Source organism: Mus caroli, unplaced genomic scaffold (assembly GCF_978045245.1).
Source record: "Mus caroli unplaced genomic scaffold, Mus_caroli_1 scaffold_3, whole genome shotgun sequence".
Taxonomy (NCBI): domain Eukaryota; kingdom Metazoa; phylum Chordata; class Mammalia; order Rodentia; family Muridae; genus Mus; species Mus caroli.
The window spans coordinates 7,946,849-7,974,243 of record NW_028227258.1 but is presented as its reverse complement, the minus strand read 5'-3'; the positions used below and the strand labels follow the sequence as shown (position 1 = coordinate 7,974,243).

At 41.6% G+C, this 27,395-nt stretch overlaps 1 pseudogene; it reads left to right on the top strand.

The window, feature by feature from the left end:
- Positions 1-484: 484 nt before the first annotated feature.
- On the top strand, positions 485-4,567 carry LOC147005427 (uncharacterized; annotated as a pseudogene).
- Positions 4,568-27,395: the final 22,828 nt, after the last annotated feature.

Here is a 27,395-nt window from a genome sequence, read left to right as displayed (position 1 = left end):
TCTGGGACGTGGCTATCACTCTAAGCAAATGCCCATTTGAAGTGTCTTCATTTATGATCTTGTTATTCAAAACACACAGAAATTTATTTTCCAAATTTAATAAGATTAAGAATATTGCAGCCCTGGCAATGAACTCATGCAATATGCCACAAGAACAAAGCCCAACATGGATAACAACCCTTCAGAATCACTCACCTCTTCCTTCTTTAAGATAAGAAAGTAATCTCTTTCCATGAAAGTGTCCTTTTTCCTTTTCCCATGTTCCTTTTGCTGGCAAGACAGTCTTCTGGAATAAATTCTCCTTTCTGCCGTAACTGCCCTGGTGTCTCTTCTTCAGAGCTAATGTGTGCTTCTAATGTGTGCTTTAGCTTAGCCTTGTAGTAAGAAAAGCCACTCTATACCAACCTGGAGAAATCAGGTGTAAAGTGGTCTTATGCTGCTGTTCAGAGCATCACTGAGAGACGCTGGTCATCACTCGATAGGCATGAGCCCATACTACAAAGCCAGCAACCAGCATCCAGACAGAACGTGGAATTCTAAACCAGCAATGGAATATTTTGTGAATGTGTTTTTAATTTTGGTCAGCAGGACACAGCAGCATCTCCCTAATGGAGCTCATTTTCTCTGTAACCTATGTGTGGAAACCCAGTTCTATGGAGTAGTCTGACTCATCACTCTTTCTCCCCTTAGCATTTTTTTTTTGTAAATGAAGGAGATGTTACACATATCCACATACATACTGAATGACCAAAAAATGTGTTCTGGCCCTGCCAGATATGAGCATGTTTCAAATTAGCAGAGTTGGCATGAAACAGTGAGCATGTGGAACATGCTGGCCCCCTGTGACCTAACAATTAAATTAATACAACTTGTCCTGTGGCTACAGAAGTTGGATTGAGTCTGCAGAGCCAGAAATGCAGTGGTGGCATAGAACAGGCTCATGTGATCCAGCTGTTACTAGCAAATAAAGTTGTGAAAGATATACCAGAAGGTAGAGCATCTAGAACTTAAACTATTCATATGCCCTAGGTCTCAGATGTACTTGCTATGAGCTGCAAGAAAATGCTGTGGTCATAAGATGAGGCTCGCCTTGTTGTGGATAGCTCTGGGGCTATTTGTAATTCGATGCTAATTCCCTTCTCCTATGAGGGACTATGAACAAGGAATGAGTCAGCACTCAGGTGATTTCTGTAAACCTGCTTCCCACCTTAATTTGTAAAATAAAAGCTAGAGCTGGTGATTGGGCAAATAGGGGGAAGGTGGAGCTGAAAGTTGGGAGAGAGAAGAGGGGGTTTGGGAGCCAGATGGGATGCAAAGGAGGAAGTGGAAGAAAAACAGAGCAGAAGCATATGGCCTGGAGAAACTGCAAGTTATAAGGGGTCTCATAGATGGGGAAGATGGTAGTGTAGTGGTAGATCTGCCCAATCTAGGTGCACAGCATGTATTCATATTAATTGAGTTGTGTTTTCATTGCCCAGACTTATTTGGATTGGAAATTTACCCCAACAAAATGGCACCCAATGTATTGATTTGAACTCAACTAACCTGAAGATAAAGGTTCACTGCCCCCCAATCTCTGAATAGGGCTTGGGCAGAGATATAGGATGCAGCAGTGTGGATTGGAAACTGACTGAGTCTGAGTGGCCTATAGAGAATGACAGAGAGACTTGCTCCCCCAACTCCCAGACAGAGAGCTATGGCCAGTGGGGAGGGGGGACAGCACCTCAGCTAGGAGCTGTAAGGAACACAACTGCCTGTGAGGTAGTTTTTGGGCAGACACAGTGAACTAATAGGGGCATCTACACCCAAGAGAGCCTTTCTGTGTTCGCATCCTCGTATCCTTTGCCCCCCACCCACCCACCCTCCCTCCCTCCCTCTTCTTCATGTCTAGGACAGCCAGATTGGATCTCTCGGCAGCTTGTTTATGCTGGGGCTTGCCTGAATCTGCACACAAGCACATGCTGCCAGCTGCAACCCAAACCAGGGACACAGAGGACCACGCGTGTCTTTCTACATTCAGTCCCTTCCTGTGTATAAAGAATCATGTAAACAAAGGTACAAAGGGCTCCAGACCAGGTAATTCATTGATATAAAGAGAGAGATATAACCTTTTAATACTTAAAGATTAGAAATACACTATCGTTTTGGCTTTCTGTGATAATATTTTGAATGGTTTGACAGGGACGGATTTAGAGGAAATAGACACCTTATTATTTACTGGTATTACAATATTTAGTCTCTTGATTTACTATGTCCTCTCAAAAGACTGGGCCCTAGGTAAGAAAATTCCTTTCCTTAGAAAAGAGATTACAAGTAACACTTAAGACTTGGCAACATAGCCTAGAGGAAACATTAGAACTAAAGGTTCGGAATTCCATAGGTCAAAATAAGCAACAAAAATTCAGGTGACAGCAGATGCTGGCGAGGATGTGGAGAAAGAGGAACACTCCTCCATTGTTGGTGGGATTGCAAGCTTGTACAACCACTCTGGAAATCAGTCTGGCGGTTCCTCAGAAAATTGGACATAGTACTACCGGAGGATCCAGCAATACCTCTCCTGGGCATATATCCAGAAGATGTCCCAACCGGTAAAAAGGACACATGCTCCACTATGTTCATAGCAGCCCTATTTATAATAGCCAGAAGCTGGAAAGAACCCAGATGTCCCTCAACAGAGGAATGGATACAGAAATTATGGTACATTTACACAATGGAGTACTACTCAGCTATTAAAAAGAATGAATTTATGAAATTCCTAGCCAAATGGATGGACCTGGAGGGCATCATCTTGAGTGAAGTAACACAATCACAAAAGAACTCACACAATATGTATTCATTGATAAGTGGATATTAGCCCAAAACTTAGGATACCCAAGATATAAGATACAATTTGCTAAACGCATGAAACTCAAGAAGAATGAAGACCAAAGTGTGGACACTGTGCACCTTCTTAGAATTGGGAACAAAACACCCAGGGAAGGAGTTACAGAGACAAAGTTCGTAGCTGTGATGAAAGGATGGACCATTTAGAGACTGCTGTATCCAGGGATCTGTCCCATAATGAGCTTCTAAACGCTGACACCATTGCATACACTAGCAAGATTTTGCTGAAAGGACCCAAATATAGCTGTCTCTTGTGAGACGATGCCGGGGCCTAGCAAACACAGGAGTGGATGTTCACAGTCAGCTATTGGATGTATCACAGGGCTCCCAATGGAGAAGCTAGAGAAAGTACCCAAGGAGCTAAAGGGATCTGCAACCCTATTGTTGGAACAACATGATCTACTAACCAGAACCCCGGAGCTCTTGTCTCTAGCTGCATATGTATCGAAAGATGGCCTAGTCGGCCATCAATGGAAAGAGAGGCCCATTGGACTTGCAAACTTTATATGCCCCAATATAGGGGAATGCCAGGGCCAAAAGAATGGGAATGGGTGGGTAGGGAAGTGGGGGGCACTATGGGGGACTTTGGGGATAGCATTGGAAATGTAATTGAGGAAAATATGTAATAAAAATATTAAAAATCAAAAAAAAAATAAGCAACAGAAAGAGGAGACTGAGGGTTGGAGGCAGGAGCTGGAAGAGAGGCTAGAACAGAAGTTTCTGAAGTTCATACATAAGTCTGCTCAACAGAGCGATAAGCTTAAGACTTGGCAACATAGTCTAGAGGATAACTTATTAAAGCAAGCAAATCAAAATAAGGCAGATGCAGCAATATTAGAATTACAACAAAGAGAAGCTAAGTTTATGGAAGCAGGGCTTAGAACACAAAATACAGGAAACTATAGAACAGCATTAACAACAGAAAGGGAAGTTTAAGGCTTGGCAACGTGTCTTAGAGGAAACACTAGAATTGAAGACAAAGGAAATTATGGATCAGAATAAGAGACAAAAAGATGAAAATGAGTGTGGGAGACAGGAGATGGAAAATGCGCTAGAACAAAGGATGCAGCAGCTCACTGATCAGACTGAGCAGCAGAGAGAAAATAATGGGGGTTAGAAGCTAGATTCGGAGAGTAACCTTTTAATCAATCAAAATAAAATAGACAGCAGACTATCAGAATTGCAATATAAATAAAAATTCAAAATGTGGAGGCAGAACCTTGAACAGAGAATACAGGAACTCAAGGAACAGGAAGAGCAACAAAAGGAAAGATATGAAGCGTGGACACAGACCTTAAGGGAGGAATTTAAAATTACAATTAAGAAAAATGCTTAGGTAAAGACAGAAGATAAAATTAGAGAAAGTCAACCAAAGATTGTTAGAAAACAAACTTTAGTCTATCTGGTTTATATACAACAAAGACCTCCAGACAGTGATTATCCACAGGGTTATCAAGAAGTTGAATGGCAACCCCTGGATGTGTTAGATCCGAGAAAATTTAAGGAAAGTGTCACTAATTTTGGAATGCATTTGCCATTTGTAAAACAAATCCTGACTTCTTGGGCTATTAAAAACAGAATAATCCCCCAACACTGGAAAGATATGGCAAGAGCAATACTAGCACCTCCTGAAAATTTACAATGGTTTGCATGGTGGAGCGATGAGGCGAGGGAGATAGCATGACAAAATAGAGCCGGGGTAGAGAGATTTCCACAGACCAAATGCTTGGTAAAGTTCGCTTTGCTGAGGTAGAGATGCAGGCTGTATATGATGAGGAAACTCTGTCACTGTGTCACTTGTCAGCCTTAAAGGCCTGGGACAAAGTCCCAGAATCAGGGAAAAGACTTGAACCATCATTTACTCAAGTCATACAAGGTCCACAAGAAACCTTCCCTGACTTTTTACAGAGCTAATCTCAGCTGTGGCAAGGAGTGTATCAGTTTCAGCAGCAAGAAAGGCAATAATTGAGTCTTTAGCCTTTGAAAATGCAAATGCTAAATGCAAGGAGGTAATCAGACCACTGAGGGCAAGGTCATCATCAATAGAAGAGTGGATTAGATAATACAGCTGATGTTGGATCTCGCTTGCCTGATATGACTGTAATAAGAGAAGCTGCCACTAGACACATAGAGATGACCCAAGATTTCAAATTTTTTAATTGTGGTGAGTGGCATCATCTAAGAAATGACTGCAGGAACACCAAAGTAATATTAAAAGGGGGTCTATTCCTTCTGGAATATGGCAAAGATGTGGCAAAGGCCGACATTCAACTAGGAAATGTAGAGCAACAACACACAAATGGGGCAACACCCTGCCAAAAACTCCCAGGGGGTCTTCTGGAAGGCCCCAAAACCAGACAGGGAGAGTTCTCTTCCTCAGGACAATTAAACATCACTGCCTCAAAAACAAATGTTCTGAAACCAGACAAGACTGAGGCAAGTTCTATAGACAAGTCAAAAAAGCCTTGAAGGGGGCCAAAAACAAATATTTTGGCAAACTTCTATAGAATATCAAAGGCCAAATCTAAGAATGCTAGTAAACAATATTGAGATTGAAGGAATGGTTGACCCTGGAGGAGATGTCACCATTATCTCTCCAAAATCTTGGCCTGTAAGTTGGCCACTTCAAGAAGTAGACATCCAATTTCAAGGAGTTGGGACCTTATCCCAAATAAAGCAAAGTACTAGATGGCTTAAATGTATAGGACCAGAAGCTCAGGTAGGAAAATTGAGGCCATATGTGGCTGATATAGCCATTAATTTATGGGGAAGAGATCTTTTACAGCAGTGGAAAACCCAATTTAATATACCCTCAGTCTCAGTGTCTAGCCATCAACCCATCCAGCTCCTAATAAAAATTTTAAATTAGTTATAGAATGTTATCAAAGGCAGTTAAAGGCTGTTCATGCTGTCCATAAACAAGATATAGCAGAGGCTGACAATTGAGCTATACCCAAAGGAGCCACTGCTGCCAAGACACCAAAAGCCTTACCACTAAGGTGGTTGACTGACCAACCTACTTGGATTGATCAATGGTCTATGACAAAAGAAAAACTACAGGCATCAGAACAGCTAGTCCAGGAGCAGCTGTAGGCTCAGCATATAGAGATGCTTAATAGGCAAAAGGGATCAACAAAAACCCTCAAGTTAGATTACATAGAGCTTCATTAACCTTAAATTTTTTAAATCTCTATGAGCAAAACACCACAGCTGCTGAAAGACATTGGATTGTGGAAAGAACTATTGAACTAAATAGGCCTGTTTATATTAAGGATGTTCTGACATTAGAGTAGAAAATGGAAAATGTGTTACACTGGAGGAGGGGCTATGCCTCTGTTTCCACAGGAAAAGTTGTGGGTTCCGTCCAAGTTAATAAAACTTAGACTTGACAGAGGGAGACCTCCTGAAGATCTTGGCGACAGAGAAGAAATGGGAGACTAATCAACAAAATAGGTGGTATATATGTGATGATGTTTATTGGGTACAAATTTCTCATAACTTGTTATTACATACCATCCTTTATGAGAGCAAGTTTACAAAGTTGCATTGCAGTTTGATTATGTGATCAAACTAACCTGAAGAAAGGCAGTTGTCTTTCTTTATTGATCTTCACTAACCCATCTGTGTACCCTGCATGCTTCATGTGAATGTCTTTACAGAACTATATATTGCTTTTAATTTTTGTATACTGTTAAGTTTTTGTTGCAGTATATCTCCTCCCAAATATGCCCCGGCAATTAAAACATGACACAATTAATATGAATACATGCTGTGCGTCTAGATTGGGCAGATCTACCACTACACTACCATCTTCCACCTCTATGAGACCCCTTAGAACTTGTGGTTTCTCCAGGCCATGTGCTTCTGCTCCACTTTTCTTCCTCTTCCTCCTCCTCCTCCTCCTCCTCTCCTCCTCCTCCTCCTCTGTGTCCTCTCCCTCTTTCAATTTTCTCTTCTTCTCCTGCACCTTCCACTCCACCTTCCCTTTTATCTGCCCAATCATCAGATCTCCTTTATTTTACAAATTAAGGTGGGAAGCAGGTTTACAGGAAATCACCTGAGTGCCAACTCATTCTTTGTCAGCCACTCACAAGAAAATGAAATTAACATCAAATATAATTAGCCCCAGGGCTATCCACAACAGCAAATATCTTTACAGAACTATATGTTGCTTTTAAGTTTTGTATACTGCATGATGAAAGAAGAGAAAGACAGCCCTGAAGAGAGATTCACACTCCAGGATGCTGGGACCTTCCATTCCAGCTTCCCTCTTGACTCTACTTCAACTACATCAAAGCTGATTCTTTTAAAGACTTGCTTCCAGAACTTTTTCAGAACAGCTAGCTTGCCTATCCAGCCTTTCAGAATGTTGTGGTCAAGATGTCAGCTAAGCAATGAATTTTCTCAGCACATAGTGACTGGAAGGAAGGCAAATGATGCCAGCTAGCTCTCCTTTGACAAAGCCAACTTTCCTATTTCCCTTTTGGCACCCAGAAGGGAATTCTTTGCCCCAATTCAGCTGGAAGCAGGCAAAAGGAGATCATTGTCCGAGTTCCTTATGTTGGGGTGGATGGTTCTGGTTATTTAATGAATTATAGATATGTTGTCATTTAAGGGATACTTTACAAATGTAAAGGGAACTAGATAGCTTAAATTTGGGGACTTCGATCTTTTCTTTCCTCTTCTCTATTCTTCCTTCATAGGTAAACAGGAGGGAGTTGGAAAGAAAGGAGAGATATAGTAATATCATAGAAATTATAGAAATAGACAAATAGGGATAGGTTAGCAAATTTACTCTTAAGCAAAATATTACATAGCTATATCTTACATTGGAACAGAATTTATTTGGTACAAATTTAACATTTTCATTGGTATGAATTTTTTATTGATATAAAACTGGCATTATTCCTATATAATACAATTAAGAATACAAGGCTTAGACCCAGTCCTTCTATTACTGTTTTTAGAAACTGATTTGAGATGATTAAGTTTGTGAGTTAAGGGCCAAATAGGAAATTCATGGCTCTGAGTTTATTGTTAGGGTGTTTTCTCAGGGGTTCTTTGGCATGCAGGGCAACTGACCCAACAGACTGAAAGCCTCCTAGGAGTTCTGCTGCACATGGGGAAACAGAAACCACAGCCTGTAAGGCCCCTGGAGAACATCTTCACACAGGACAATAGCTTGACTGCTCCTCTGAAGACCCAACAGTTTGAAGATCCCAGGAGATCTACTGCAACCAGGGCAACAGATCAGCAGGTACTCTGCCCCTCTGAAGAGCCCCACACATAGTCTGCTATGGCTGCAGGCCTACCAGGAGACCTAGGAACAAAAGAGGCAGACTCCAGACAGAGTCACCCAGACCAGCAAACACCAGGAATAACCAGATGGTTATTCATAACCATAAGTAACAGAAGCCAATAAACGTGAGCCTCATCAGAACCAGGTTCTCCCACCACAGCAAGCCCTGAATATACCAACACACCTGAAAATCAGGAAGCTGACATAAAAACCCTATCTCATGAAGATAATAGAGTCCTTTAAAGAGACTATAAATAACTCACTGAAAGAAATACAGGAAAACACAGGTAAACAGGTAGAAATGCTTAAAGAGGAAACAAATAAATCCCTTAAAGAAATACAGGAAAACAATCAAAAAGGTGAAGGAATTGAATTAAGCAGTCCAAGACCAAAAAGTGGAAGTAGAAACAATAAAGAAAACACAAATGGAAGCAAACCTGGAAACGGAAAACCTGGGAAGGAGGTCAGGAATTAAAGATGTAAGTATCACCAACAGAATACAAGAGATAGAAGAGAAAATCCAGGTGTAGAAGATACTGTAGAAGAGATTGACACACTTGTCAAAGAAAATTCAAAACATAAAAAAACTCCTAACCCAAAGCATTCAGGAAATTCAGGACACAGTGAAAAGATCAAATCTGAAATAATCAGAATAGAGGAGAACAAAGATTCCCAGCTCAAAGGACCTGAAAAAGTCTTCAACAAAATCATAGAAGAAAACTTTCCCAACCTAAAAAAATAAAAAAAACCAGATGGCCATAAAGGTACAAGAAGCCTATAGAACACCAAATAAATGGAACCCGAAAAGAAAATCCTCTCATCACATAATAATCAAAACACTAAATGCACAGAAGAAAGAATTTTTAAAACTGCAAGGGAAAAGGACTAAGTAACATACAAACATAGACCTATCAGAATTACACTAGACTTATCAACAGAGACTATAAAAGCCAGAAGAACCTAGTCAGAGGTCATGCAGACTCTAAGAGAACACAAATGCCAACCCAGGCTACTATACCCAGCAAAACTCTCAATCAACATAGATGGAGAAAACAAAATATTCCAGGACAAAACCAAATTCAAACAGTATTTATCTACCAACCCAACCATACAGAGGATCCTAGAAGGAAAACTCTAACACAAGGAAGGTACCTACACCAAAGAAAGGACAAGATATTAAGCATCTCACAACAAAGCCAAAAGGAGAGAACCATAAGCACTTGAAGCCACCTACAAAAACAAACATATCAGGAACCAACAGTCATCTGTCTTTAGCATCTCTCAATATAAATGGACTCAACTCACCCACCCATAAAAAAGACATAAGCTAACAGACTGGATATGCAAACAAGTTCCAGCATTTTGCTGAATACAAGAATCACACCTCAATAACAAAGACAGACTCTATCTTAGAGTGAAAGGGTGGAAAAAGTTCTTCCAAGCAAACGGTCCCATGAACAAGCTAGAATTGCTATCCTAATATCCAATAAAATAGATTTTTCAACCAAAAGTTATCAAACGTGATGAGGAAGGACACTTCATATTCATCAAAGGGAAAATCCACCAAGAGAAAGTCTCAATTCTAAACATCTATGCCCCAAATGCAAGGACACCTACATTCATAAAAGAAACTTTACTAAAGCTCAAATCATACCTTGAACGCCATACAATAATAGTGGGATACTTCAACACCCCACTCTCATCAATGGACACGGCATTGAAACAGAAACTAAGCAGAGACGCAGCAAAATTAATAGAGGTTATTAACCAAATGGATTTAACAAATATCTACAGAATATTTCACCCTAAAACAAAAGAATACACCTTCTCAGCACCTCATGGTACCTTCTCCAAAACTGACCATATAATTGGTCATAAAACAACCCTCAACTGATAAAAGAAGATTGAAATAATCCCATGTATCCTATCAGATCACCATGTCCTAAGGCTAGTGAAAATGCTGACACAACATACACAAACTTATGAAACACAATGAAAGCAGTGCCAAGAGCAAAATTCATAGCACTAAGTACCCTGGTAAAGAAACTGGAGTGATCTTACAACTTAACAGCACACCTGAGAGCTCTAGAACAAAAAGAAGCAAATTGGCCCAAGAAAAGTAGAAGGCAGGAAATAGTCAAACTCAGGGCAGAAATCAACCAAATAGAAACAAAGAGAACAATACAAAGAATCAACAATACCAAAAGCTGGTTCTGTGAGAGAATCAACAAGATAGATAAACCCCTAGCCAAACTAACTAAAGGGCCCAAAGGCAGTATCCAAGTTAACAAAATCAGAAATAGAAAGGGAGACATAACAACAGAACTGGAGAAATTTCAAAAAATCATCAGATCCTACTATAAAAGCCTATACTCAACAAAACTGGAAAATTTAGATGAAATGGATGGTTTTCTAGATAGATATTACATACCAAAATTAAATCAAGAGCAGGTAAACTATCTAAACAGGCCCATATCACACAAGAAAATAGAAGAAGTCATTAAATACCTTCTGACCAAAAACAAACCCAGGGCCAGATGTGCAGAATTCTACCAGAGATTCAAAGAAGACCTGATACCAATATTCCTCAAACTATTCCATAAAATAGAAACAGAAGGAACACTACCTAACTTGTTCTATGAAGCCACAATTACTCTGATACATAAACCACACAAGGACTCATCCAAAAAAGAGAACTTCAGACCAATCTCATTTATGAATATGGATGCAAAAATAATCAATAATATTCTTGCAAACTGAATCCCCCAAGAACACATCAAAACCATCATTCACCACAATCAAGTAGGCTTCATCCCAGGGATGCAAGGTTGGTACAACTTACAAAAATCGACTAATGTAATCCACTATATAAAAAAACTCAAAGAAAATAATCACATGATCATCTACTTAGATGCTGAAAAAGCATTTGACAAAATACAACATCCCTCCATGTTAAAAGTATTGGAGAGATCAGGAATTCAAGGCCCATACCTAAAAATAATAAAAAGCAATTTACTGCAAACCAATAGCCAATATCCAATTAAATGGAGACATACTTGAAGCAATCCCACTGAAATAGGGGACAAGACAAGGATGCCCACTCTCCCCATATTTGTTCAATATAGTACTCAAAGTGTTAGCTAGAACAATAAGAAAACAAAAAGATATCAAGGGGTTACAAATTGGTAAAGAAGAAATAAAAGTATCACTATTTGCAGATGATATGAGAGTATACATAAGAGGCCCCAAAAATTCTACCAGAGAACTTCTCCCGCTGATAAATAACTTATGCAAAGTGACCGGATATAAAATTAACTCAAATAAATTAGTAGCCTTCCTTTATACAAAGAATAAACAAGCTGAGAAAGAAATTAGGGAAACAATTCCCTTCACAATAGCCACAAATAGCATAAAGTATCTTGGGGGTTAACTGTAACCAAACAAGTGAAACACCTGTATGACGATAACTTCAAGTCTCTCAAGAAATTGAAGAAGATCTCAGAAAATAGAGAAATCTCCCATGCTCATGGCTTGGAAGAATTAACATAGTAAAAATGACCATGCTACCAAAGGCAATCTATAGATTCAATGCAATCCCCATCAAAATCCCAGCACAATTCTTCAAAGGCATGGAAAGAGTAATTCTCAAATTCATCTGGAAAGGCAAATAACCCAGAAAAGCAAAAATAATTTTTAACAATAAGAGAACAGCTGGGGGAATCACCATCCCTGACCCTCAAGCTTTACTACAGAGCAATAGTGATTAAAAAAAAAAAAAAAACTCCATGGTATTGGTACAGAAACAGACATGTTGGTCAATAGAATAGAATTGAAGACCCAGAAATAAAATCACACACTTACCGTCACTTGATTTTTGACAAAGGTGCCAAAAATATACAGTGGGAGGGGGGAAGCATCTTCAATTAATGATGCTGGTCTAACTGGCTGTCTGTGTGTAGAAAAATAAAAATAGACCCTTGTCACCTTGCACAAAGCTCAAGTCCAAGTGGATCAAGGACCTTAACATAAAACCAGATACACTGGCAGGGGGACAATATAGGGGACTTTTGGAATAGCATTTGAAATGTAAATGAAGAAAATATCTAATAAAAATTTTTTTTAAAAAAACAGATACACTGATTCTAATAGAAGAGAAATTGAGAAAGTGCCTTGAACTCATTGGCACAGGGAGAAGTTTCCTAAACAGAACACCAATGGCTCAGGCTCTAAGATCAAGAGTTGATAAATGGGACCTCATGAAACTGGGAAGATTCTATAAAGCAAAGGACATAGTTAATAAAACAAATCAGCAACCTACAGTTTGGGGAAAAGCCTTCATTAATCCCACATCCGATAGAGGGCTAATATTCAAAATATTTAAAGGATTCAAGAAGCTAACCACCAAAAAAAACAAACAACCCAATCAAAAAATAGGGTATAGAACTAAACTGAGAATTCACAACTAAGGAATCTCAAATGGCTGCAAGGCACCCAAAGAAATGTTGGAAGTTCTTAGTGATCAGAGAAATGCAAATTAAAGGCACCCTTAGATTCCACCTCACACCAATCAGAATGGCTAAGATCAAAACCTCAGGTGACAACACATGGTGGCAAGGATGTGGAGAAAGAGGAACACTCCTCCATCGCTGGTGGGATTGCAAACTGATACAACCTCTCTAGAAATCAATCTGAAGTTTCCTCAGAAAATAGATCAACCTGAAGACCCAGCAATTCCACTCTTTGAAATATACCCAAAAGATGCTCCACCATGCCACAGGGGCACATGTTCCACTTTGTTCATAGCAACCTTATTTGTGATAGCCAGAAGCTGGAGGCAACCCAGATGTCCCATGACAGAAGAATGGATACAGAGAATGTGCTTCATTTATACAATTTACTCAACTACTAAGAGTGAGGACATCCTTAGTTTTGCAGGCAAATGGACGTAACTAGAAAATAACATCCTGTGTGAGGTAACAGACCGAAAAGGACATGCATGGTATATACTCCCTAATAAGTGGATATTAGCCAAAAAAAAAAAAAAAAAAAGAAAAACCGTACAGAATACCCAAGATACAGTCCACAGAACTCAAAAAGGTCAACAAGCTGAAGTGGCCAAATGAGAATGCCTCAGTCCCACTTGGGAGGGAGAAGAAATCAATCATATGAGGAGAAGGAGGAAAGGGGGGACCTGGGAGGAAACGTGGACAAGGGGTGGAAGGAGACAGGGGAACCTGATCTGGTATTGGGTGAGGGCTGAAGCCCTGAGGACCTGCAGAAAGAATGGAATCAGGCAACCTCAGGAAATAGGAGGTTGGGGGAACCCTCCAGAATGCACCAGAGACCTGAGAAGTGAGAGACTCTCAGGACTCAAAGGGAGGAACCTTAGATGAAGTGCCCAACAGTAGAGAGAGGGAACTTATAGAGCCCACCTCCAGCAGGAAGACAGGGTATCATGGGAGGGAGGGGGTTGCCATCCCACAATCACAACTCTAACCCATAATGGTTCCTGACTGAAAGAATTACAGATTTGGAAATGGAGAGAAGCCTGAGGAAAAAAAAGGTCCAGAGACAGGCCAAAAGTGGGATCCAGCTCAAGGGGAGGTCCCAAGGCCTGACACTATTACTGAGGCTATGGAGTGCTCACAAAAAGGAACATATCATGACCGCACTCTGGAAGACCCAACAAGCAGCTGAAAGAGTCATATGCAAATATTTGCACCCAACTAATGGACAGAAACCGCTGTCTCCCTGTGGTTGAATTAGGGAATGGCTGGAAGAAGTTGAGGAGGAGTGCAACCCTGTAGGAGGACCAGCAGTCTCAATTAACCTGGACCCCAAGAACTCTCAAACACCGGACCACCAACCAGGCAGCATATACCAGCTGATATGAGGCCCCCAACACATATACAGCAGAGGACTGACAGGTCTGGGTTTATTTACAGATAATGCACCTAACCCTCAAGAGATTGGAGGCCCCAGGGAATTTAGAGGTCTGGTTTGGTGGAGGGGGGTGGGGGGAATGGGGACATCTTCATGGAGACAGGGGGTGGGGAGGAGGTATGGGATGTGGAACAGTAGGAGTGTGGACCATGGGAGGTGGGATAAAAATCTGGAGTGTAAAAGTATAAAACAATCAATAAATAAATAAATAAATAAGACAAAAAAAAGGAAAAGAAAAGAAAAACAGGACGTTCACAAACACTAAACTCTCTCCTTGGGGAAACTGCACTAGTGAACGTGTCTATTCACTGGAGAGAAGCCCCAGCACTCTACCTCGGAAACCCCTAAAGAGAAGAAGCACGGATAGAGAAGGGTTTATTGCCTTTATAATAAACTGACAAGTTTGTTTTCTTCATATATTGGTGAATTCTTGTCACTGTAATAAAATACCGGAGAAGCGCCATAAAGGAGAATTTATTTCAACTCACATTTTGGAGATTTCAGTCAATCTGGCTAGAAATCATAGTGAACAGAATTACCCACCTCCTGGTGGCCGGGAAGCAGAGCATAAACAACAGACTGGAAATAAGACATACCTCAAAGGCACGCTACACTCGATGGCTCTACCTTCTCTTACTAAGCCTCCTAATCCTCTACTCAGCTACGAACTCTTTGGTGGGGTAATCCATTGAGAGTGTTAATGCACTAGTGAGCCAATGACCTTTTAATAGCACCACTAACTGGTGACCAAGCCTTCAACACAGGCCTTTTACGAAGACATTTCATACCCAAGCTATCCATATCCTGCAACCCAAGGGTGGCATAGGTATTGGCTACTTGAAGGTGAATAGAGAACAAGGATTCTGGGGACATCATCAATGCGAGCCACAGGGCTGCTGGTGGGATGTGAATGGACACCAACTGGATGACACTGGCCAGAGAAATTGAATGTGGCCATGTCTACTATTCCATTTTTAAGCTGCTTGCTCTTCTTTATTTTGAGATGTAACAATCTCACACACACTCCTCAATGACCTCCAGACATCTGCAACATAAGATCCCTGGGTGTTAGTGATTGGTTTGGAGCAGTTTAAGGAGGAGCAAAAGGAAAGGGGGACTTCTTTATAATGTGCACTAATACAAGCCCAAATCTTCCATTCCCTCTAGCAAGAAAAAAATTGAGATTATTAGCATTAAAGGACTAGCAATAACAAGCTCATGTTATGTGGGTTAGGAAATCAAGATATTCTACATAAATACTTTAAAGTTCATTCTAGGGTTGTAGAGAATATAGAGTCCCTTGTACAACCAGCAAATCCTTGGGCAACACATGCAAGCTCAAAGCTGAGGGAATCAGGGTACTGATTAAACAGGTGACTGCACATAGATATGGTCATTCAGCTGTTTTGCCTGGTGACTTGGAAAGCAAATCTAGTCTTACACTTCAGGTCAAGTCCACTCCTCTACCCCAGCTTTCCTGCCAGGAGCTTTCCTTAGGCCCAGCTGTACTGAGGGGGGTTTGAGTCAGATGTGAGGCAGATGTTTCCCCGACACTAAAGCCACTTCTTGAGAAACATCACTCATAAGAAAGCAGGTGACTGGAAATAACTCTCAGGACTCTAAGGGGGGACAGTGGGCCTCCCTTCAGTACAGTTTTAAAGATAAATACTTGGGGTCTAAATCTACTGTTTACAGTGACGTGAATGTTTTCAGTTCATTGATCCAGTAGCCACAGAGGGAATCAAAGCTTCAGCTGATGAGACAGATGCTCACAGGGACCCATGTGAGGTCAGAGCTACACTGAGCTCCTCTGCATGTCCCCATGCTGTCAGCACCCAGGAGAGAAATCGATCATTCCACACAGCTTCGTGCTGCTGCAGTAGAAATCGTGAGCAAAAGCAATGTCCTCAGAAACCCTCATAACTAGATTAGCTGTCATAAAGAGACAACCACTCACTAGGAAAGGCCTTTATCACCCATAATGTTGTAAAGGAATTGATACAGTCCTCCACTCTTTGACAGTGTTTATAAAAGCATTCACAGCTAACAGTCTTGATGTTAAAGAAAGCTAGTCAAGTTTTAAATGACTTAATTTTAGAACCTATGTGATGGCTTTCAGAACATATTTTATTAACGTGCCTGGTAGAAATGACACTCAATAAATGATAATCATTATTAACAGCCATAATTAGTTTAAGTACACAAATATAGCCCACGAGAGGTGGTAGTATGAGCCACCACATCATTATGGAGCACTCTAGAAAGAACTTAAAATCAAAAGTAAAGTTCAACCAAATAATGCCAGATATCCGCCCCAGTAACTCTTTTTCCAAGAATACTTGGACCCAAGAGACACAACCTGTGGAAACAGTAGACCCATGCATCTATAGGGTGTGTGTGTGTGTGTGTGTGTGTCCTACACAATATAATCCATAATCCATATCTGTCCCCATCATGAGCTACCACCATGAAAACCTTTGAAATCACCAGATTTGAGAAAGAATTCATCATTTATTTTTTCCCCCAAGCCTTTGCAATGTTTATTTAAATAACTAACTATGGCAAGGTCAAAACTGAATCTGAGAAGTCACTCTGGAAATGTTCAGGTCAGAACGTCAAGAAAACAGGACACCCTGGGAAGCTGAGCCTGAACCATAATCCTGGGAAAGATTTAGAGTGGTTCTTCCAAAGGCCACACAGACCTCGAGCCAAAAGGACCAAGGGGTCTGTCCTCAACATCCAATATTTCACGGCACATAAGTGTGTACAAGGGGTCTGTCCTCAACATCCAATATTTCACGGCACATAAGTGTGTACAAGGGGTCTGTCCTCAACATCCAATATTTCACGGCACATAAGTGTGTACAAGCCAAAGGATCTCCCCAAACCCTACCACCCCCATCTGTAATTGAAGCTGACCTGTTGGCACATTGGGATATTTATAGTTTTATTCTGTATAAAATATGATGTGCTGCCTGAAAACTATTACTTTTTGTTCCTCTCCACACACAGGAAAACTGGTAACTGTAGGTTTACAGATATCCAGTAAGCTAATAACTAGATGCCAGGGGTATTTTCTGTAACTGTGGGTTTGTGGGTGTCCAGGAAGCTAATAACTAGATGATAGGGATATTTTCTGTTTTGACATTTGTTTGCCTCTTTGATTCCAGAATGGTCCAGATCCCACTTTGTACACATTTCTAAAATGCGGGACATGGAAAACTTCATAACTGCAAGCTGATAATGAAAGACCCTCCTCTCTTTGGTTCTTCTTCTTTTGGTAATACCCTTAACTTCCACAGGGTTCATCTTCCTTATGTGGCTCCCCGTAAAGACCCCGGACAGCAGGACACTCTAGCCTAGCATTGTAAGGAAGAACCCCTCTGTTTAGACCTTTGACATCTTCCATCCTCCCTTCACATACCAAATTGAACCTATTCCAAACTGCATCATTTCTGTAAGATCTTCCCCCACTAATGAAAGGCAGGAATGAGACTTTCACTTGGCTCTCCAGTCTTATAACAGTTGTTGCTGCTGCCACAGCTACTGCAGTATTTTGAGATGAAAATGTCACTGTAACCCAGGCTGTCCTTGAACTCCAAAGTTCAAGGGATCCTCTTATCTCAGCCTCCTGCATAACGAGTGCTATAAGCATGCACCCATGTGTTCAACTTTATTAGGTAATGCTCGAGAGATTATAATGACCTGAGAATCTTAAAAATCAGCAAAAGTTATTTCTGACATACATCCTCGACATGCTAATTCACAAAGTCTGTACCCAATACCCAGCAAAAACCAGAAATCAGTAGTGAGGGGAGGGGATCACAAGATCATGAAGGCGGTGTGTGGGAAAGGCTTGGAGTGAGATCAGGGACTCAGGGAAGGTCTGCTCTCAGCCAAAGCCCAGCGGCTCTGACCATGTCAACCTGGAGTCATGACATTACACTGACACCCAGACCTGGCACCCCAGCTACAATAAAACAGGTCAACATGCAATTAAGGGCTAGTAAGATGGCGCAGATGATAAGGACACTTGCTGCCTAGGTAGATGAGCTCAGTTTGATTTCCCAGAACCCACATGGTGGAAGGAAGGAGGTAACTCCCACATCTGACATCCACATAGTTTCTGTGGCACATGCCGGCCCCAGCACATACACACATAAGTAATAAATAAATAAATAAATAAATAAATAAATAAATAAATAAATATTGTAGAGGGGTGCTGTTAAGAATTAATTGAACAGTTGGATCTAGAAAGATGGCTAAGCAACAGTTAAGAGTGCTTCCTGATCTTCCAGAGAACCTAAATTAGGTTCCCAGTATCTGCGTTGTAGCTCAAGCCACCTATAATTCCAGTTCAAGGTAATCTAATGCCCTCTTCTGGCCTCCTTAGGCACCTTCCATACACAGCATACATTCACACACACACACACACACACACACACACACACACAAATAAATCTTTTTAAATTTCTTAAAGAATTGATTAAAAGGAAAATGATTAATTGAAAAATACAAATGTTTTTACCTTCGTTGCCTAATCACACAAAAGATAATTAATAAAGAATCTCAGGACAATGTAAGAAGATGCGGGTCTATTATTGACCTAATCAGATATCTCTAATGCCTGAGCTAGAAGCACTGTCTCCTACTAAACAGTGCAAACAACACTAGCCACCATGCCATAGTAATCGAGCAGCTTGTGCCCAGCAGGGACAAAATCTCAGGATGCTCTCAAGTTGAAAAATAACAACCAAATCTAATGCCCTAAGCAAACATCTTAGGTTCATTAGAACACAGATCTGCTGGGTTTTCTTCACCACTGTGGTAGCAATTGCTCCACAGTAGTTCCATTTTATGAGAGCAGTTTGTTTCCAAAAGAACCTATTTAACAAAGCCTTAATTGTGGTCATTTTAGGCAAAACATATGAAAAAGCAATGTGTTTATCCACTTTGTCTTAATTAGACTGCCTTCTGCTCAGCTTTACAACTTTCTGAGTTGCCATGACCCCTTGACAACAAGGCTGTCAACGCACCATTAAGATTAAGTAGCGGAACACAGTAAATGCCTGCAGTGCAGGTGTGCACCACAAGCATAGGCTCAGACTCTTGGACTCCGGGCAGTAATAGGAGTGGAGATAGGTGGGACATTTGGAAATACACTTAGGCAGCCACATCAAAGGAGTTTTCATCAAAGCCTGGAAACACGGATGAGGTACTGAGCACAGCGGGGTGGATTATAGGCTAAAGCCAAACAACCGGACAACCTACAAACAAGAGCCGACCGTGGGGTGAACATCACCAATTTAGACTTGGATTTGTTGATGTCTAAGTTCCTCCAGAGCCTTAATTTACAATAAACGTCTCAGTTAAAGACTTTAATGTGGGCTGAAATCCCTTTTACATTAGGGAAAAACAAAAGTCAGACAAGAAGAAGACCAAAGATCAAGCCTTGAGGAGTTGCCAAAAGAAGGATGAGAAAAAAAGAGGAAAGAAGATGGGGGTGGGCAGCTACAGCTGATGGAAAAGCCAAGAGCCTGGATGCCAAGAAACCTGTGCTGGCTAGTTCCAGTTGTGAACTTGAAACAACCTAAAATCATCCGAAAAGAGAGTCTCAGAGAGAAGTGGTCTAATCAGGCTTGTCTGTAGGGGTTGTCTTGGTTACCTTGATTGATATGGGGACACCCAGCCTGAGAGTTGGTGGCACCATTCCCAAGGTTTGGATCCTAAACATCAGAAGAATAGAGAAAGCTAACCAAACACTGAATGTGTGTGCACTCATTTCTCTCTGCTCCTCAGTGTGGATGTAACTTCACCAGTTGGCTAAGTTTCTGCCATTTTGGCTTTCCACCATATGAACTGTAACCTGGAATTAACAACAGAGACGAAACCAGGACAAAGCCAAAGAAAGAGATGGTCAGTGAGCACATCTGTACAGATATGTTCAATGGTCAAGTGCAGGAAGTGGTGTGGGTGCCTACCAGCATGAGCAGGAACAATTTCAGGGTAACTAATCAAAGAAGGCCTTTAACCAAGTTCAATGGAGCATATCTAATATAAGCACCTGGGAGGTAGAAGCAGGTGTTCCATATCATTCTTTGCTATGTAGCAAGTTCAAGGCCAGCCTGAGCTAGATGAGATCCTATCTAAAGGCAAACAAAAGAGACAGTCTTTAAAAGTCCATTTACATTTAGCTGCTCTCATTAAAGTTATTAAGAACTCTAACTTTACTTGAGAGAGAGAGAGAGAGAGAGAGAGAGAGAGAGGACAAAGAAAGAAACAAGGGAAAGGGGCTATCATTCTATCAAGGCAAACCAAAGAAAATTCTGACAGGCCATGTTAAGGACTACAAAATGTAGGGAGGCTATAATATTTAATATTGTCTATATGATGGGACCTAGAAGCACTTAGCAACCAAGATTCATGGCACACCGGTGGAGCATTTTCTTAATCAACTAAGATTAGAAGGCCCACCTAAAATGTTGATGGCCACAGTTCACAGGCTGGGTTCTGGGATGAGCGGAAAAGGGAGAGGATGGTCCAGGCTGCATTCATCATTTTCTTCTTCCTGATTTTGAACATGACGTAACAGCTGACTCAGACTCCTGCTGCCTAGGCTTCCATCTTAACACTCTACACTCTGGAACCTTAAGCTGAATTAGCCCTTCCTTAAGTGGCTTTTGTCTGTTCTTTGTCAGAGCAATGGTAGCAATAACTGAGACATGATGTAAAAGTAGAACATACACACATGCAGGCATGTGCCTATAAATGGGTTAGAAAAGTACAGACAGCCGTAAACGGACATACAATGGACAGAAGGGAACCTCTTCAAAAAGGTGAGGGTCAGGGAGCAATGTAGAAACAAAGGCTGCAGACACGGAACAAGGGGGGTCTAACCTCTGAAGCATCAAGAAAAGCATAAAATGTCCCATCATCATCAAGGACTTTCTAGGAGCTGCATCATAGAATACGTGTCTTCCTTCCGCCACCAGTCAACTAAGGCTTTCTTTTTTTTTTTTAATTAGGTATTTTCCTAGTTTACATTTCCAATGCTATCCCAAAAGTCCCCCATACCCACCCCCCCAATCCCCTACCCACCCACTCCCCCTTTTTGGCCCTGGCGTTCCCCTGTACTGGGGCATATAAAGTTTGCAAGTTCAAAGGGCCTCTCTTTCCAGTGATGGCTGACTAGGCCATCTTTTGATACATATGCAGCTAGAGACAAGAGCTCCGGGGTACTGGTTAGTTCATATTGTTGTTCCACCTATAGGGTTGCAGTTCCCTTTAGCTCCTTGGGTACTTTCTCTAGCTCCTCCATTGGGGGCTGTGTGACCCATCCAATAGCTGACTGTGAGCATCCACTTCTGTGTTTGCTAGGCCCCCGGCATAGTCTCACAAGAGACAGCTATATCTGGGTCCTTTCAGCAAAATCTTGCTAGTGTATGCAATGGTGTCAGCGTTTGGAAGCTGATTATGGGATGGATCCCTGGATATGGCAATCACTAGATAGTCCATCCTTTCGTCACAGCTCCAAATTTTGTCTCTGTAACTCCTTCCATGGGTGTTTTGTTCCCATTTCTAGGAAGGGGCAAAGTGTCCACACTTTGGTCTTCATTCTTCTTGAGTTTCATTCATTTAGCAAATTGTATCTTATATCTTGTGTATCCTAAGTTTCTGGGCTAATATCCACTTATCAGTGAGTACATATTGTGCGAGTTCCTTTGTGATTGGGTTACCTCACTCAGGATGATGCCCTCCAGGTCCATCCATTTGCCAAGGAATTTCATAAATTCATTATTTTTAATAGCTGAGTAGTACTCCATTGTGTAAATGTACCTCATTTTCTGTATCCATTCCTCTGTTGAGGGGCATCTGGGTTCTTTCCCAACTAAGGCTTTCCTAACACAATGCCAGGCCTGGGCAGCTTCAACAACAGAAGTCTACTTTCTCCTGAGTAGAGAGTGGGTTGGGTTCTTCTGAGGCCATTCTCTTTGGTTTGACAGTATCAATCTTCTCACTGACTCCTGACTATTGATTAATGCCTTCTTCTCACAAGAACATTAGTCACTTTGGGTTATTGTGTGCCCTAATGATCTTCATTCAATTCATTTCACCCCTTAAAGACTGCATGGGGTTAGGATGCAGCTCAGTAGTAGAGAGACTGCCTGGCATGGATGTGGCGTTGGGTTCTATACCCAGCACTTAGATAGATACATAGATAGATTGATAGATAGATAGATAGATAGATAGATAGATAGATAGATAGATAGATAGATAGATAGATAGATAGGTAAATAGATAGATTGATAGATAAATAGGTAAATAGATATCCCCAAATGCATATGAATTTGCGGGGTAGAGCCACATCTCCTTAATATTTATGAAAACACAGGGACCATGAAAAGGAAGTAAGCAAGAAATAGCACCATCCAACTAGCATTTTGAAGATCAATATGGTAGAAATACACAAAAATAGTGGGGAAAGTGGAGGTAGAGGGTTCAGGTTAAAAGACTATTTCAGTAACTCAGATCCCAGAGGCTGGACATTAAGAAAACATATGCATTTCTTCCAGAGGACCTGAGTTTCCATCCCAGCACTTATACTTAGCAGCCCACAATGGCCAGTAACTCCAGCTCCAGGGGATCTGATGCCTTGGTCCTCCATGGGCACTGGCATGCACATCACTGGCATGCACATGCACTTGCCTGCACACAGACACACAAAATTAATTCTAAACTAAAATAAATCTTTCTAAGATTTTTAATAATAATAATAATTCAGGTACCAACACACTCCTTCTGAGCTGTACATATGGATGGGTACAGTATAACATCCAGGGCATGTGCACCTACCACCTCAGACAAATGGTAGTTCTCTTCACTGACCACATTGGAAGTTCTCTTTGCTCCCTATTTTCAAATATGCAGTTAACCGTTGTTATCATAACTAGCTTACTGTGCTATAGAATACTAGAAAGAATTCACTTATCAAGCAGTGTTTGCCTGTACCAACTGGCATCCTTCATCCACTAGCATCTGACACCCACTAGCATCCTGCACCCACTAGCATCCTATACCCACTAGCATCCTACATCCACTAGCATTTGACACCCACTAGCATCCTATACCCACTAGCATCCTGTCCTATACCCACTAGCATCCTGCATCCACTAGCATCCTGCACCCACTAGCATCCTGCACCCACTAGCATTCAACACCCACTAGCATCCTGCATCCACTAGCATGCGACACCCACTAGCATCCTGCATCCACTAGCATCCTGCATTCACTAGCCATGCTACACCCACTAGCCATGCTGCACCCACTAGCATCCACTCTCCATTTCCAGTCACCACACTCCTCCTGAGTCTCAACATTCATGCACCAACTCTCCTACCCGATCCCAACTCATTAGTTTGCACAAGTGGGAACATGTAACATTTGACTGTCTGCACCTGAACTATCAACTTCTGTCCATGTTGCTGCAACTATCAGAATTTCACTCCTTTGAGTCTGAATATTTGAACATTCCACTGGGTCATATTTTTCCTTATCCATTCATCAGTTCACGGACACCACTGTTTGTGCCAAACCTTGCCTACTGTGAATATTGCTGCCATAAACAGGAGCATGTAGGTGTCTCTTGATATCCTGATTTCATCACCTTTGAATATATATTCAAGAGTGGGAGCATTCAATCTCATAGTAATTTTATTTCCAGTTTTTAGGCACCTCCATACTCTTACAATCAAGCCAGACTAATTCATATCCTCAATAATGTATACGAGGGTCCCCTTGCTCATTGTGTCCTCTGTCTGTCTGTGAAGTGGGAAGTTTCTGGTTTCAAAACAACTCAGTTGTATCACGTGCTTTCCTGTCTTGTGAGAGGACATGTGATGTTGTATTGAAAACAGACCCTTGAGAAGGCACATGATGTTTAGAAAGAATAGAAATGGAACCCACAGACAGTGAGAGGATGCTCTTGCATTGCTACGCCACTGAGCAATGCTTTGCTGGTCTTTGTTGGTCTTCACTTCATAGAGAGAAATGCACCAAAGAACTTCTCATGGTACTCCAGCTGATTCTAGCCAGTCTGCCTGCAGAGCCTTGCTGTTTCTGCTGGACTGTGCTGCGGCTGCTGATTCATATTCGGTGTTTGCTAACCGTTAGCCATGAACTGGACGGCTGGTATCCTGACAATGAAGAGTGGAACTGCCCCAAGAAACTACTTCTCAAACAAACCCACATCCCTTTTCCTATTAACCTTCTTTCTCCCTTACCTCTGGTCAGTGGGCTAGAGAGGAGGCTAAAGAGTTTAAGAATCCTAAATAAAGTAGGTTTTGAAAAATCTAAGCCTACAGTCTGTCAGTCTATCTGTCTCTCTCTCTCTCTGTCTCTCTCTCTCTCTCTCTGTCTCTCTCTCTCTCTCTTTTTTTTTTTTTTTACAGTACCCATTCTGAGCCATTCCACCCAGGGTGAGATGCTATCTTGTGGTGATTTTTATTTATATTCTTCTGACTGGTAATGTTCTCTGTTTGCTCATGTACTTGTTGACAACTTGCATGTCTCTTCTGAGAGTTGTTCACACAAGTCACCAAAATAGACACTCAACTAGAAACCCACAGGTAAGTCAGGCTAGGACTAGTCCACAGTGATACATTCATGGAATTGTATGGTGATATTATGTGCACCCATAGTGTGATTTAATTTCAGTCCCATCATATGCAAGAATCTCAGTAAAATAACTAAAAACAAGATTTAGAAAGTCATTAAGAAATCCCACGTTTTTCTAAGTCATGCCAGTGATCTCAGTACTGAGGAGGTGGAGGCAAGAAAACTATGAAGTTCAAGGTCATCCTGCTCTATAAAGCAAGATGACAGGGAGAGGGAGGAAGGGAGGGAGAGGTCAGGAGAGGGCAGGAGAGGGGAGGAAGGGAGGAGGAGGAAGGTAGCAGAGAGGGAAGAAAGAATAGCCTTGTTTTACTAATACGCCTTTTGCAATCCTGTCCTTTCCTTATTCCCTGCCACTGTGCTATCATGTCTGTCTTCAAGGCTGGGGGGCAGGGGAAGGTCAATCCTCCTGCACCATGCGGCTGTTGCCCAGTCTTCCTTTCCTTTCTGAAAACTCCATCATGGCAAACAGCCTAGCATCCCCTCTATAAAAAGGAATCTTGGGAGGGAGGGAGAGGTTTGATTCACTAGGGCTGAGGAGGGATCTGTCACTGGGGGAGGGGCACCCCACACTGTCACTTTTGTCTCATCACAAACACCTCTTGAAGTTTTGGTTTCCATCGCATTGTCATGAGTCTTTACAAGTGGGTCATTGTCCCTGTGTCACCTCCATTACTGTGATACAATCACTAACAAAAGTAACTCAGGGGAGAAAAGGTTTATTGAACTCACAATTTGAGGTCACACTGCATGACTCAGTCACATCATATCTAAGAGCAAAGACAGAAATAATTCATGCCTGCCTGGTCTGCAGCTCATTCTCACTCTCCCTATATAAGCTAGAGCCCAACCTAGGGTATGGTACCTCCCAAAGTGGGCTGGGTCTTCCCACAACAATTATCCTAATTAAGAAAAGTCCCTCCTAGGGCTGGTGAGATGGCTCAGTGGGTAAGAGCACCCGACTGCTCTTCCAAAGGTCCAGAGTTCAAATCCCAGCAACCACATGGTGGCTCACAACCATCCTTAACGAGATCTGGTGCCCTCTTCTGGAGTGTCTGAAGACAGCTACAGTGTACTTACATATAATAAATAAATAAATCTTAAAAAAAAAAAGAAAAGAAAAGAAAAGTCCCTCCTAGGAATGCCCTAAGGCCAACCTGATGTACACATCCTCTACGAGGCCCATCGTTAGAGCTAACCATCACAGTCACCAGGAGAAAAAAGTGTGGAGGGAGATGGAGATATGATTGTGCACAATTAGAGCAAGGCCATCTTTCCACTCTCTAATAGCCTAACCACAGACAGATGACCACACTGTGGTTATCTGCCCTGATAACACCCAGCCACAAACCAGCAAACGCAGGCAGAGGAGACTTCAAAAGAAGCAAACGAGGTGACTGGCCCTGCCTAAAAAGGCACAACTCCTGTAAACAAATGTGCTCTGCTTTGAGCATGAGCCACTAAGCAATCCCAAGTAACTTGCTGCTTTAGGTCAATCACCCAGCAGTGGGGAATATTTTCATTCCAATCAAATAAGAAGCTAATGAAGCTATGTAAACAGTGATTCCATCACACCACCAACCTGCTATGTTGGGGCCACTCTGAGCTCTTTTGTGGTAAGACTCAAAAGAAATAAAACCTAGAGTGGAAGATGGAAAAGAAGAGGCCCCAACCTTACTTCCTTCCTCAGCGATTTTATCGCCTCCAAGTCCTGAAGGAATGTGCTTCCCTCAGAGGTCTCATCTCACCTCTGCCACAGACTGAATTCAGTCATCCCAAGTGCCTTCTTGCTACAACTCTCCACTACAGATTGCAAAAATCTAGGAAACTGGAATCTTCTTCTTCTTCTTCTTCTTCTTCTTCTTCTTCTTCTTCTTCTTCTTCTTCTTCTTCTTCTTCTTCTTCTTCTTTTTATGTTTTCTAGGTGCCTAGAAATGTTCTACCTAACAGTTAGGAAGTGGGTGAGCATTCACAGAAAAGCTGGGGTTCTGATTCAGTGCTGCAGTATATTACATCCCAGAATAACTATATCTAAGTGATTTCCTATAACTTAGAGCCTGGGTAGTTCTCCAAAGATGCTATTTCTAAACAGTAATAGATGCATCCTCAGCCAAAGATTAAGTCATTTTGTTTCCTAGAAAAACAGTGGGGGTAAAACAGGAAGTCAGTGGCAAATTGGGAAGAAGAAGTTTTACCCATTCCTCAGCCATGTGTGGAAGAATATTCATTCTCATATTATCTGACCTTTGGAGGGGAACTTCCCAAACTGCCTCTAACTCCGTTCCATCCAGCAAACCTCTCTGAATCATTCACGAGCCATGTTGGTGTGGGAAGTTATTGCAGCAATGTTTTTCTTAAATATTGCAAATGTTTCAACATCTCAGAGACGCTGCTCATGGCTTGGGTCTCCTGTGTCTGGACATATAAAAATCCAACACCTGAAGTTCTTTAGGTTAAGCAAAACAATTGAGCCATCTAGGAACTCACCTGCATTTGGACCACCTACCAGTCTGGATTGCATACGGGTTTGATGGCTCCCCAAGAAATTATTAAGATTCCCCAGGTTCTGATCTAGAGAGGTCTCCTTCCTTAACCACCT